At 45.9% G+C, this 12,598-nt stretch overlaps 1 pseudogene; it reads left to right on the top strand.

Annotated features, from left to right (window-relative positions):
* Nucleotides 1–4,871: 4,871 nt before the first annotated feature.
* Nucleotides 4,872–11,713, top strand: LOC142457137 (targeting protein for Xklp2 pseudogene; annotated as a pseudogene).
* The last annotated feature ends 885 nt before the right edge of the window (nt 11,714–12,598 follow it).

Below are 12,598 nucleotides of genomic sequence, written 5' to 3'. Positions count from 1 at the left end.
AGGGCCTTTGGGGAGGAGGGGATAGGGACAGCGAGCAGTGATCCAAAAATTCCATAGATAAGGGATCAACTAGAGAATTAAAATCAACAATGAGATCCTGGGGGTGTTGGAACAATAGCAATTTAGCTGAGAGGCATTACTAAGAGGCAGAAAAGGGGTGAGTGTGGTGGTGGGACACTAGAAAGGTAAAAGGAAATAGAGAAAACATCTAGGAAGCAAAGCTATGGATAGAGGTATAAACATAGGCGTGTACGTATATAAATATATTAATTCATAAAATAGAGGCATTGCCCTATGTACATATATTGATATGGCCATACATTGAGAAACTCGATGGACTTTGGGCCTCTGCATCAGGCCTCCCTCAACACAAGAGCACTTTGTTCTAAAAACCTGGCGTTTTACTGCATTGTTATTTAAGTTCGAGTTAATTGGGTACACATGTAACAATGGTTGTAAGAGAACACTTAATAACACATTCTATGAGACCAGTAATATAAGGATACTTCAAGAAAACTGTAAACCAATATTGATAATGGAACTACATGAAGAAGTTCTTTAAAATATTGGGAACTTAAATAACAATATAATAAACTGGTATTTGTTCATAGGAAATGTATTTATTACATTTATTATACAGTAAAATGGTATTTATTTTATACAGGAAAATGGTATTTATTCATAACTGCCAGAATCTGCACCTTTAAAAGTCTTACAGTTTGTCTGGATGTGTCTCAAGGAATTTTATTTATTTTATTAAATACTTGTATTGGGGGCTTTTACATCTCTTATCACCATCCACTGTTACAAGCACTTTTGTACGGGAATTAACAAGACTAACAATAGCTTTGATCTCACATCCAAATGTCCCGAGAAGCGAGGATGGTGACATGTTGTATCATGGCCTTTGAATATGTTATCAGGAGCGATCCATTCTGGGAAAACCATATCATGTTAGGTAAAGTAAAAGGGCAACTGAAAGCGGGAAGGCCTTTGTGAAGGACTGGCTCATTGGCTGCAGCAATGGGATCAAACATAAAAACCACCCTGAGATGGAGCAGGACTTGGCAGTGTTCCATCCTATTGTACCTAGGTTCTCTATGAGCAGGAACTTACTTGAGGGCCACTAAAACAACAACAACACACTATCACTGACCTCACTTTGTCCAAGACTTACCTGTTTCCATTCTTCCCCATCAGCTAAATTCTGTCCTTGATGTTACTTACATGACTGGTTATCCTAGCAGGGGGCGAGTTCAGTTCCAGACACGAAAGTGACTAAAGGCCATTGACTTGAGTGTCTCTTTTGTGACTTTGAGTTTGGGTCCACATTTTCCTCCCACTCTATCCAGGACCTTCTAATGGGACTCCTTTTGGAGCACTTGTTCGTGGTGGCTGGGCACATCTCATTCTGCTGATCCATCACTGATTTTAGGTTAGCAACCCAATGGAAAGTAGCTTGTACAACTGAGGGGACCTTTTGGACTCTACTTCCATGTACCATGTGGGTGCATCTACAATGTATGAGCAAACCCCTGTTTGTGTGGTGGGTAGAAGTTGGGCTGTTAGCTGTAAGACCAGCAGTTTGGAACCACCTGTCATGCCACAGGAGAACTATGGAGCGTTCTACTCCAGCAAAGATTTACCTTATTGGAAACTCACCACGGAAGCTCTACCCTGTCCTATAGTGTCACTCTGAGTCTGCATTGACTCAATGACGATGGTTTTTTTGCGTGGGGGGAAGGGGGAAATTAACGATTTATCCATGGAAACAGAAAACCCTCACATGAAAGCAGGTGTAGTAGCTACATAATTTCAACTTGGTGACTAAGTCTAAGGGTGGAGGGTAGCCTGTCCATCAGGTCACAGCCTGATGATGTCTCCTGGTGGGCATGACCTTCTCCTGAGGATTTTGGGAACTTCTACTCTTTCTCCCTGGAGCTGGGCTACCCTCTCTGTTTCGCCTTCCTGCTGTTGAGTCACTCGGAAAGCTGGAAGAGCCCCATGGAGACCCACGCCAGCACTAAGATGCTTCTACCTCCTTTGAATATACAAGACTTTCACCCACTGGCCTAGGGTCTTCCTGCATTCGTTATCATTGCATGTGCCGTGTGAGTCTGAAGGGCAAATGATGGACTAGTATCGGAAATATGGCCTAATATCGGACTTTTAGACTTGATCTGGACTGGGCTGTAATGTTTTCTTGTTCTCTATTAGTCTTTGATATAAATCTCTCTCCTACACATATTTCAGTGTCCCTGGATTTATTTCTATAGTCTACCCAGTCTAACAGCAGGTATTTCCACAGAAATTTCCCTTTAGTTGCAAAATCTAGGCTACATTTCCTGAGATTTAAGGCTAAGGTAGCTACATCAGGACTGGGAACATAAATCGGTTTAATTCAGTACATATTTGCTGATAAGTGACTTGTTGATTCTTGATAAAGTCAGGTGACAGTGTCTGTACAGTCTGGGGAACTATCTGACCATCTTGGGAAATGTAACACAGTGTTAAACTTCTCCGGTCTTCATTTTTCAGCCAGCAACTTTGGAATCTCACTTGAACTTTCATAAAGGAATTCCCAAGTATAAAAAGCATAAAAGAAGCACAATCCGTACGGATGCAAGTGAATCGGGAAATACTTCAGTTGATCTTCCCCATAAACACTTGTTCTGAGAGTTCCGGCAGCAAAGAGTTACTTGCAGGAAGCAATTTTAAATTTCAGACCACTCAACTTGGAGAAGTCTCCCCAAACACTGCACATATACTTGACCCCCTGGACTGGTAGAACCTCGAGTGAGTGATAAATTAGATTAGCAGAATGCATAGATCATGATAAGCATCATCAAATAACTTAACTTGCATGTTTAACTGTCCCCAAAACTTCACGGCACAAACAAACAAGAGGATAGTACAAATTCCAACTCTAAGGACAGGCAAGGTTAACAACCTTTCTCCCGCCCACCTTCCTCTACTCCCTTTTCAGTGTTCCTGCTTAAGTTTTATTTTTACATTTTGTTAAACTGACAGGGAATTTACCTATACGTGCACACTGGGTACTTGTCTGTTCCTAAAAATCTGTCATACATGACAGTGTTGTAGGTCGCAGAATGGTCCTTCCCCGCAGAGGCTAAGCTAGAACTCTTAGTTCTTGCTGCAGCCCAATTAACCCCTTGACAGGATTGGATGGTTGAGTGTTTCCAGTTAGGAGGATGCACATGCGGGGAATCTGATCACAGGTTTACACATCGACGTACATGGTTCTATTGCACCCATGTCACCCAGGCACGCTCTCTGCATGGGGCCAAATACTGATGCCTTGGGCCATTGTTATCTGAATCTTTGCAGCTGCTGCCTAAGCCACAGCTGGTGACCCTTTGGCAGGGACCTCCTCTCCCTGAATCCTCCCCCAGACCCGCCCAGCCACTCTCGATGCACCTGTATTGGTGCCTCAGCAGAAGTGGGCGGGGCAAGAGCTGCCTTGAGAGGAATGAAGGCAGAGACCCTACTCCTCCCTGACCACGCCAGCTCCTCCCACTCCTGTCACACCCAGAGGGGGCCAGAAGTGGCAGCTTCTTAGAGGGAACTGCAACTGATTGAGAGGATCCCACTGGCCCATGCTCTGCTCGAGTTGCCAGAGAAGCACCCACACCCTGAGCACCCTGTTGCCGGCGCTCCCAGGTGAGAGGCGTTGGGCTCCTGGACCTGCATGTGGGCTTGGTGACCCTGCTTCTCTTGGTGAGAAATGGGCGGGTGTCCCTGGAGGCAGAATCTATTTCACCACTTTAGGATTGGTTGGGGTTCATGGTGGGAGTCCCTGTTGGAGAAAGGGGGATACCGCCCGGGCTTTGGGGTTTCCAGATTCTTCGCATTGCAGGTCTCCTGATTCCCCTCCCCTGTTCCTTTCACCCAGCAGTGCCTACCCCCAAGACTCCTTGCACCTCTCCAGGTCAAAGGTAAGCCCTGAGTCTGTTGCTACTGCTGAACTCCCTCTAGACTAGACAAGAGACTCTCCTAGGTGCAAGGATCTCTTGCTGGGTCCATGACAAAGACATCTTCCCTGGCTTTTAAAATATTGATAGTGGCACGTTTTTCTTACTCCTTGTTTATATTTTTATCTATATATTATTATGTTTTTTAACATCATTCCCACTTCAATTCCTTTCTATTTTTTATTGTTTCCACTATTGCCGGTTTGTCAAGCACAGAAGGAGTGGATTCTAGAGATGAAATAAGATGCGAGGGTTTGTAAGGATGTCTGCCTGGGGTGGAGTCAGGAGGTGGCGGAGTTGGGAGGGTGAGGGGAATTGAGAGTAAAGAATGAAGAATGGAGGGGACGGAGCACTAGAACTGAAGGTGACTACACAAGCCATTTGAAAGGCAATTTTATCGTGGTGAGAAAATACACAATGTGGTGAAATCAGTTGAGATAATGTGGCAGTTCTTTTTGAGATGATTGAAGTACTGAATTGTGGGAATGTGTGGGATCTGTGTCTTTAATGGACCAAAAAGTGTTCAAAAAGGAAAGAAGATTTCCATCATGAAAACTATCTAACTAAATAAACTATACATGAAAGATGCAACCAAAACAAAACAAATAAACCCCAAACGAGGTAGTGCCGATATGCTCAATCCCTTTCTTTGGGAAGACAACAGTTGTGGACCTGAAAAGGGTCTTGGGCGTTGCGCATGTGAGGCTGAAGGACAATTTCCTTGGAGCTGGTGTAGTGGCCGGCGGCCTTGGTGCCTTCGGCCATGGCCCGCTTTGCCAGCTGTTCAGGCAGCAGCAGGCGCAAGGTTGCCTGGATGCCCCCGGCCATGATGTTTCAGCGCTGCTTGGAAAGTGCCAGTTGAGATGCCTTGCGGCCAATATGCCCGAGGGTGTCATTGATCAACGAGTTCATGATGCACATCTCCCTGGAAGAGATGCTGGTCTCCCTGTGGACCTGCTTGAGCACCTTGTGCACATACAGGGAGTAGGTCTCCTTGCTGCTTCTCTGGTATTAATTATTGTGCTTCCTCTGAGCCTTAGCTGCAGCCTCTTTGGAGCCCTTCCCTTGGCAGGCAGGAACTTCGCAGCTTCAGGTGGGTTGTTTGACTAGGACGCTGCACCTGGAAAAAGGTAATGCAGGTGTTCTAAGGCGAGCTCAGGGCAAACAGAAACCTCTTGTGGTTGTGGAGCAGAAGGGCTTAAGCTCTCTGGATCTTGATTTTCAGTAGGAATACAGACCGTGAAAGGGGAACCTCACCATCCTTCTGACCTTTCGGGTTTTAAGCAGGAAGTGTTGGAAAAGTTATCACAGGGATAACTGGCTTGTGGTGTCCACGGTTTCATAGAGACCTCACTTTTTAATCCTTCAAAGTCGGAATGATTTGATCAGATCTTCCTGGAAAGATGGGGATGGAGGGGTGAGGGGCTGGGGTAGAGGAGAGAGGAGGGAGGACAGAGGAGAGGCAGAAAGAGAGAGGGAGAGATTAGAGCAGCTGCCACTCTCCCTGATGGCCCCTATCCCGGAGCCCTGGCTGTGCCCTGATCGACAAGGTGGGTAAATCTGCCACTTTGCAGGGACTTGGTTATTTTCCAGTGCACCCACTTAAAAAGACTAAAAAGTGAAATCTTTCAAGAGTTCATTTTACTTGTCCCCATAATTAAATTAAATAGCATATTGCATTTGGGGAGTCTACTGTGGAAGATATCTTTAGAGTGCTAATTATAGAGCCATCACCTTGAGGAGTGAGGGCACCTGACAGAAGCTACAGCAGTTTCAATGGTATTGACCTGAAAAAGTGTGACCATATTTTAGAAAAAAGCAAAGAACACTTCATACCTTTGGATGATGGATACTTAATATGTAGTAGATTTCTGTGTGGGAACTAGCATTGCCAGAATTCTGTGGAAGTGAGCACGAGATGAAGTGGGCCCTCACGGGGTGCTCAGGACCCACAGATCACAGGATACAACCTAAGAGCAAGTGCAGATAGACAGTTTCAGGCATGGTTTCCTGTTGTGGTGTGGGGATGCTTCTCCATCTCAGTTTCTTCCAAAGGATTTCTTGCATTTTTATGGCTCCTGCTCTTCTACAAGTGATATCTATGAAGCAAACAATTGTAACAGGAGAAACTATTGTCTCATGCAGAGAAGGTAGCCTGTCTTATATGATAGAGAAATGACTCCACCTGAAATTCCAACACTAGTGTTTGATGAATCTCAGGAAACCTGGGAATCTTTCCTAAAGTCACTGAGTGCAGCTGGAGGCTCTGGGTGGTGAAAACCGTTCAGCGCTGGAATACTAGATGAAAGTTAGAGTACAGTTCTGTTGACCTGCTTCTGAAATACCAGACTCACTGTGGAGATCTTAGTGGCTTACTACAAGTAGGACACTCTGAGGGTTTCAGGTCGAAGTCAGATGGATCTGGTTCAGGATGAGTAACATGTCAGGACAGAATGATGTTCATATCTGACCCTCTGTCCTCTCACACAGAAGTGTCCCACCTGGAGCCAACTATGACCTGGCAGTGCTTTTCCCCGAGTCTGTTTTCTTTTTCTAGTTCAGCACTGGTTCATGGTTCATTCTCTGAATGTAAACACGTTCGTATTATCAATATATCTATTTTTCAGCGATGCTATTTTGAGTTGTCCCTGATGCAAACAGCCAGATCAATTAAGTTTGTTTCAGTTTGCATTGTTATTGTTAGTTGCCATCGAGTGGCCTCTGTGCATCCAAACAAAGCACTGCCTGGCCCTGGGCCATCGTCACCATCAGTGCTTGAGTCTGTGTGGCAGCTACTGAGAGCTTACACTTCACTACCATCTACTTCACCAGTCATCATGCCATACCCACGGACTGGCCCCTCTGGAATATTTAGGGATCTTTATATGTAAGTTTCTGATCACAATGTCCTGAGCATTCTGGGGACCTTAACTGTAAGTTTCTGGTCCTTACCTCCTCTAGCCCCTTTGTGGTTCAACAAATGTTACTAAGTTTTGATTTTCCTCAGCATTTGAGCCAATTATAGGAAGTATTCCACTCCACTTTAAAAATTTTTTTATTTTAAGATAATTTTATTGGGGGCTCTTACAATTCTTGTTACAATCCATACATCAATTGTATCAGACATATTAGTACATATATTGCCATCATTCTTTTCTTATTTTTTACGTTTTATTAGGGACTCATACATCTCTTATCACAATCCATACATATACATACATCAATTGTATACACCACATCCATACATTCTTTGCCCTAATCATTTTCAAAGCATTTGCTCTCCACTTACGCCCTTTGCATCAGGTCCTCTTTTTTCCCTCCCTCCCTACTCCTCCCTCCCTCACGAGCCCTTGATAATTTATAGATTGTTATTTTGTCATATCTAGCCCTATCCGGAGTCTCCCTTTCCCGCTTTCTCTGCTGTCTGTCTCCCAGAGAGGAGGTCACATGTGGATCCTTGTAATCAGTCTCCCCTTTCCAACCCACTCACCCTCTACTCTACCAGTATAGCCCCTCACACCCCTGGTCCTGAGCATCATCCACCCCGGACTCCCCGTGCTTCCAGCTCCCACATGCACCAGGGCACAACTTCTGCCCCATCCAGTCCCGCAAGGTAGAATTCGATCATGGTAGTTGGTGGGAGGAAGCATCTTGGATCTGAGGGAAAGCTGTGTTCTTAATCGGTACTACATCACACCTTGACTGACCCATCTCCACTACTAAACCCCTCTACGAGGTGATCTCTAGTGGCCGACAAATGGGTTTTGGGTCTCCACTCTGCACTTCCCCCTTCATTCACTATGGTGTGTGTGTGTGTGTATATATGTATATATATATATATATATATATATATATATATATATATATATATATATATATATATATATATATATATATATATATATATAAATTTTTTGTGCAAGATGCCTTATACCTGGTCCATTTGGCAGCTCGTGATCACACAGGCAGGTGTACTTCTTCCATGTGGACTTTATTGCTTCTGAGCTAGATGGCCGCTTGTTCACCGTCAAGCCTTTAAGACCCCAGACATAATCTCTTTTGATAGCCGGGCACCATCAGCTTTCTTCGCCACATTTTCTTATGCACCGGTTTGTCTTCAGCGATCGTATCATGGAGGTGTGCAGCCAATGATATGATTTTTTGTTTTTTGATGCCTGATAACTGATCCCTTCGGGACCAAGTGATCACACAGGCTGGTGTGTTCTTCCATGTGGGCTTTGTTGCTTCTGAGCTAGATGGCTGCTTGTTTATCTTCAAGCCTTTAAGACCCCAGACACTATCTCTTTTGATAGCCGGGCACCATCAGCTTTCTTCACCACATTTATTTGTTCACCCGCTTTGGTTTCAGCAGTTGTTTTGGGAGGGTGAGCATCGTAGAGTACCAATTTAATTAAAGAAAGTATTCATGCATTGAGGGAGTGCTTGAGTAGAGGCCCAAGGTCCTTCTGCCAACTTAATACTAAACCTAAAAGGTTAGATACATAGATCTATTTCCCCATCCTCATATATATATATTTGCATGTACATGTCTTTGTCTAGACCTCTATAAATGCCCTTGACTCCGAGCTCTTTTCTCCATCTCCCTTGACTTTCTTCCTGCCCTACTACCATGATCCGTCCCCACTTGGGTTACAGTTATACCTCTTCTTTAAGTAACCTTACCCTTGATCATTCCCTACCAGGCCTGCCATCCTCCCTCACAACCATTTTGGGTCCCATGTTGTTCCCTTGTCCCTGTGTTTGTTAACACCACTTCCTTACCCGCCCCCCACCACTTCCCCCTATCCAAGTCTGCCCGGACCCGTCGGTCCCGTTGTTTTTCCTCCAGATAGTTCATCCAGCCTGTTTTATTTAGACAGATCTGTGGAGACAATAACATGCACAAAAACAAGACAGAGGAAAACAAAGCAACAGTATACAACAAAACAGCCACAACAAACCACTGGCAAAGAACAAAACAAAACACATCACGAAAGAAAAGCTTGTATTTAGTTCAAGGTTCGTTTGTTGGCCCTTAGGAGTGTTTTCCAGTCCAGTCTGTCGGGGTACCACGCCCTGGCCCCAAAGTCCTCTTTCACCATTCCCTGGGGACCTTGCCACTCCATTCCCTTGCTGTTCCGCTGCACTCCCCCAGTGCTTTGCCTTGGCGTGGTGGGAAGAGGTCAGGTGCAATTCCCACACTGTGTCTCCGGTGCCGTCCCCTGTATCACCCTTGGTCACTATGGGGCATCATGTCTCATAGTGGGGCCAGCCATGTTGTTCTCTCTGTGGACTGGCTGCTCTAATCAGGAACATCATCCTCACAGCCTGGTGGGCCAGGCTGTGTTCCACTCTCTCCTCCTCCCCCTTCATCTGCTCCCGTGTGCTCTCTTCAGATATGTCCATCTCCTGGAGCCGCAGAATCAATGTCGTCCTTTGAAACAAATTCTTCTCACATGAGGGGCAGAAATCCACTTCATTTTTATTGCTGGGGCCAGCCGCCCAGACCTCTCCACTGGTTCCCTACTCCATGCCGGAATATTGCATTCACACCTTGCGACACTGGGTTGAAGTCTGGTCTCACTTACCTCGTGGAGATATAAACAATACCCTCCCCTACTCACCCCACTTCTTGTATGACTTTTAAATACAAAATGGCTTTGTTGAGGCTATGTCCCACAACAGCGGTGCCTCTCCCCAAGACTCTGTCCGCCTCTTCAGCTGAAAGGTGAGCCCGGGTCTGTTGCTTCTGCTGAACTCCCTCTAGACCGGACCAGTGTCTGTTCTAGGTGCAAACTCTCTTGCTGGGTCTATGACAAAGACGTCTTCGCTGGCTTTTAAAATAGTGATGGTGGCACTTTTTCCTTACTCCTTGTTTATATTTTTACCCAGGCCCATCCTCAGAAGAGATCTCCCTGGCTCTCTGCTCAGAAGGATATGGAACAGAAGCATTGTGTCAATCTGAATGCCAAGCGGTGTGCCACTTCTGTCATTGCAACTGAAATTCCCACCTCTGAACAAATGAAAGCTTCTAGCAACAACAAGAAGCCAGTGGAAGACAGTCGTGCTCAGCCAGTGACTCCAGAGAGAGCCAAGAGCGGACTCATTGTGCCGTGTACGCTTCATGTCAGGCAGAAGGGTCTAGAAAGCACCGAGGAGCAAGAATTGGAAAAGCGAATGGAAATGCAGCAGGAAGGTGTGGGAGTGCAAAAAAAAGTTGAAGAATTCAAGAACTTTTTTCCTGCAGCAGCAGGCCAACCTGGGAAGAAGTCAGCCAGCCAGGTAACGAAGTCTGTGGACTTTGACTTCTGCACCTATGAGAGAATCAAACCACCCAAGAGGCAGGAGTACAAGGAAGTGAACTTCACAGCTGAACTGCGGAAGTATCCTCCCTCTTCTTCCCGAGTGACTAAGGGATTCACTATTATGAGGCCTTTCAACTTGTCCCAAGGAAAGGAAAGAACATTCAAAGAAGCAACTTCTACATATGTGCCCCTTGCACAGCAGATTGAAGCCTTCCATAAACAAACCCCGGACAGATATCGCTCGAGGAGCAAGAAGAATGAAATGAACCTGTTACCATTCACATCTTCAGAGGTCAAGATCAGCAGAGACCCACATTCTCCCATGCTACAAACCAAACAGCACACGGAGCCGGTGGTCTACGGAAGTGCAACAGACCAGGAGGCTGAGCTGCTACAGAAAATGCAGCAATGCACATTCAGAGCCCAGGAACTTGATCCCAGAATTCCTGAAAATGGGCCCATGTTGCCCAAGAAATCACCTATGAAGCCACCCACTCACTCCATCGGGGTTGATTTGGTAACAAAGAAAAGAATTCCGGAGCGAGAGCCCAGGAAGAAATCAGAGGAAGAGCACTTTGAGTTTCATTCCAGACCCTGCCCTACCAAGGTTCTGCAAGAGGTTGTGGGTGTGCCAGAAAAGAAGGAACTTCCGCTTACCATCCCTAAGTCCCCGGCCTTCTCTCTGAAGAGCAGAGTTCGAGTGCTCACCAAAGAAAAAGAGTAAGGGGAGGAGGCGGTGGTGATAAAGGCTCAACCAGGGCCACATTATGGAAGGCCTTTCAAGGCCCAGATCCCAGGGAAAGAACTGTCAAAGTGTGCCCTTTCTCCTTTGACTCTGGGGACAAGGAGCGCCAGCTGCAGAAGGAGAGGAAAATAAAAGAACTGCAGACATGGAAGATGCCCGAGTTCAAAGCACGTCCTCTGCCCCATTTTGAAAGCGTGGACCTGCCAGAGAAGAAGGCGAAAGCAGCGACACAGATTGAGCCTTTCTGCTTCGAGACTGACAGAAGGGGGGCTCTGAGGATGCAGGCTAGGAAGCACAAGCTGGAGGAAGGACTAAAACAGCAGAAGGAAGCAGCTAGCTTCCAGGCCTGACCAAACACCACCGTCTCCCAGGAGCCCTTTATTGCTGAGAAAGAGAAGAAAAACACAGCTGTCCTGGAACCTTTTCAGCTGGCCACAGAGAAGACAGCCCAGGAGCACTGGGAGCTGGAAAGGAAAATTGCTGAGCTGGAAGCCCAAAATGCTTAGTGCTTAGAGGAGTTGCGGCAGCGAGAGGAGCTGGCCGAGCTATGGAAGGAGTGTTCCACAAGGCCGCAATCTATAGGCAACTATCAGGCTGTGGAGGTCAAGTCAAGTGACCAGCCTCGGACCATGCCCGTATCTCCCAAGTCCTCTGCCCAACTCCACTGGTAAGCTCAGCGGGGAGTGAGGTGCCACCTGGGACCAGGAGCTGCTCTGCACTTCTGCCAAGAGCCTTTGTTCACTGCCAAGGGCACGGGTGTGGCAAAGACATTGTTACCTACTCTGGCCTGACAGTGCTCACTTATCTAGGACTGACTCTGTGTCATGGGTTCCTTAAAGCCCGCCTTGGCTGTAATAGAATTTGCAGTCTCTGACTAGAAAGGAGTCACAAAAGAATATGTCCTATTTCAAAAAAAAATTCACTATGAAATTAAAGATCGTTAAGTGCCAAAAAATCATTCCCACTTGATTTCCTTTCTATTTTTTATTGTTTCCATTGGGTTTGCCGGTTTGTCAAGCACAGAAGGAGTGGATTCTAGAGATGAAATAAGATGTGAGGGTTTGTAAGGATGTCTCTGTGGGGTGGAGCCAGCGGGGCTGGCGGAGTTGGGAGGGTGAGGGGACTTGGAATAAAGAATGAAGGATGGAGGTGACGGAGCACTAGAACTGAAGGTGACTACACAAGCCATTTGAAAGGCAATTTAATCGTGGTGAGAAAATACATAATGTGGTGAAATCAATTGAGGTAATGTGATAGTCCTTTTTGAGATGATTGAACTACTGAATTGAGGAAATGCGTGGGATTTGTAGCTTAAATGGGCTAAAAAATGTTCCAAAGGAAAGAAGATTTCCATCATGAAAACTATCTAACTAAATAAACTATGCATGAAAGATTTAACCAAACCAAAACACACAAACCACAAATGAGGTAATGCTGATGTGTTCAATCCCTTTCCTTGGGAAGACCACAGATGTGGACCTAAAAGGGCCTTGGGTTTGAGCGCAGTGAGGCTGAAGGACAATTTCCTTGGAACTGGTGTAGTGGGCAGCGGCCTT

This window comes from Tenrec ecaudatus, chromosome 9 (assembly GCF_050624435.1).
Source record: "Tenrec ecaudatus isolate mTenEca1 chromosome 9, mTenEca1.hap1, whole genome shotgun sequence".
Taxonomy (NCBI): Eukaryota; Metazoa; Chordata; class Mammalia; order Afrosoricida; family Tenrecidae; genus Tenrec; species Tenrec ecaudatus.
Note: the sequence above shows the minus strand (reverse complement) of the source record. Positions and strands in the feature narration are given on the sequence as shown.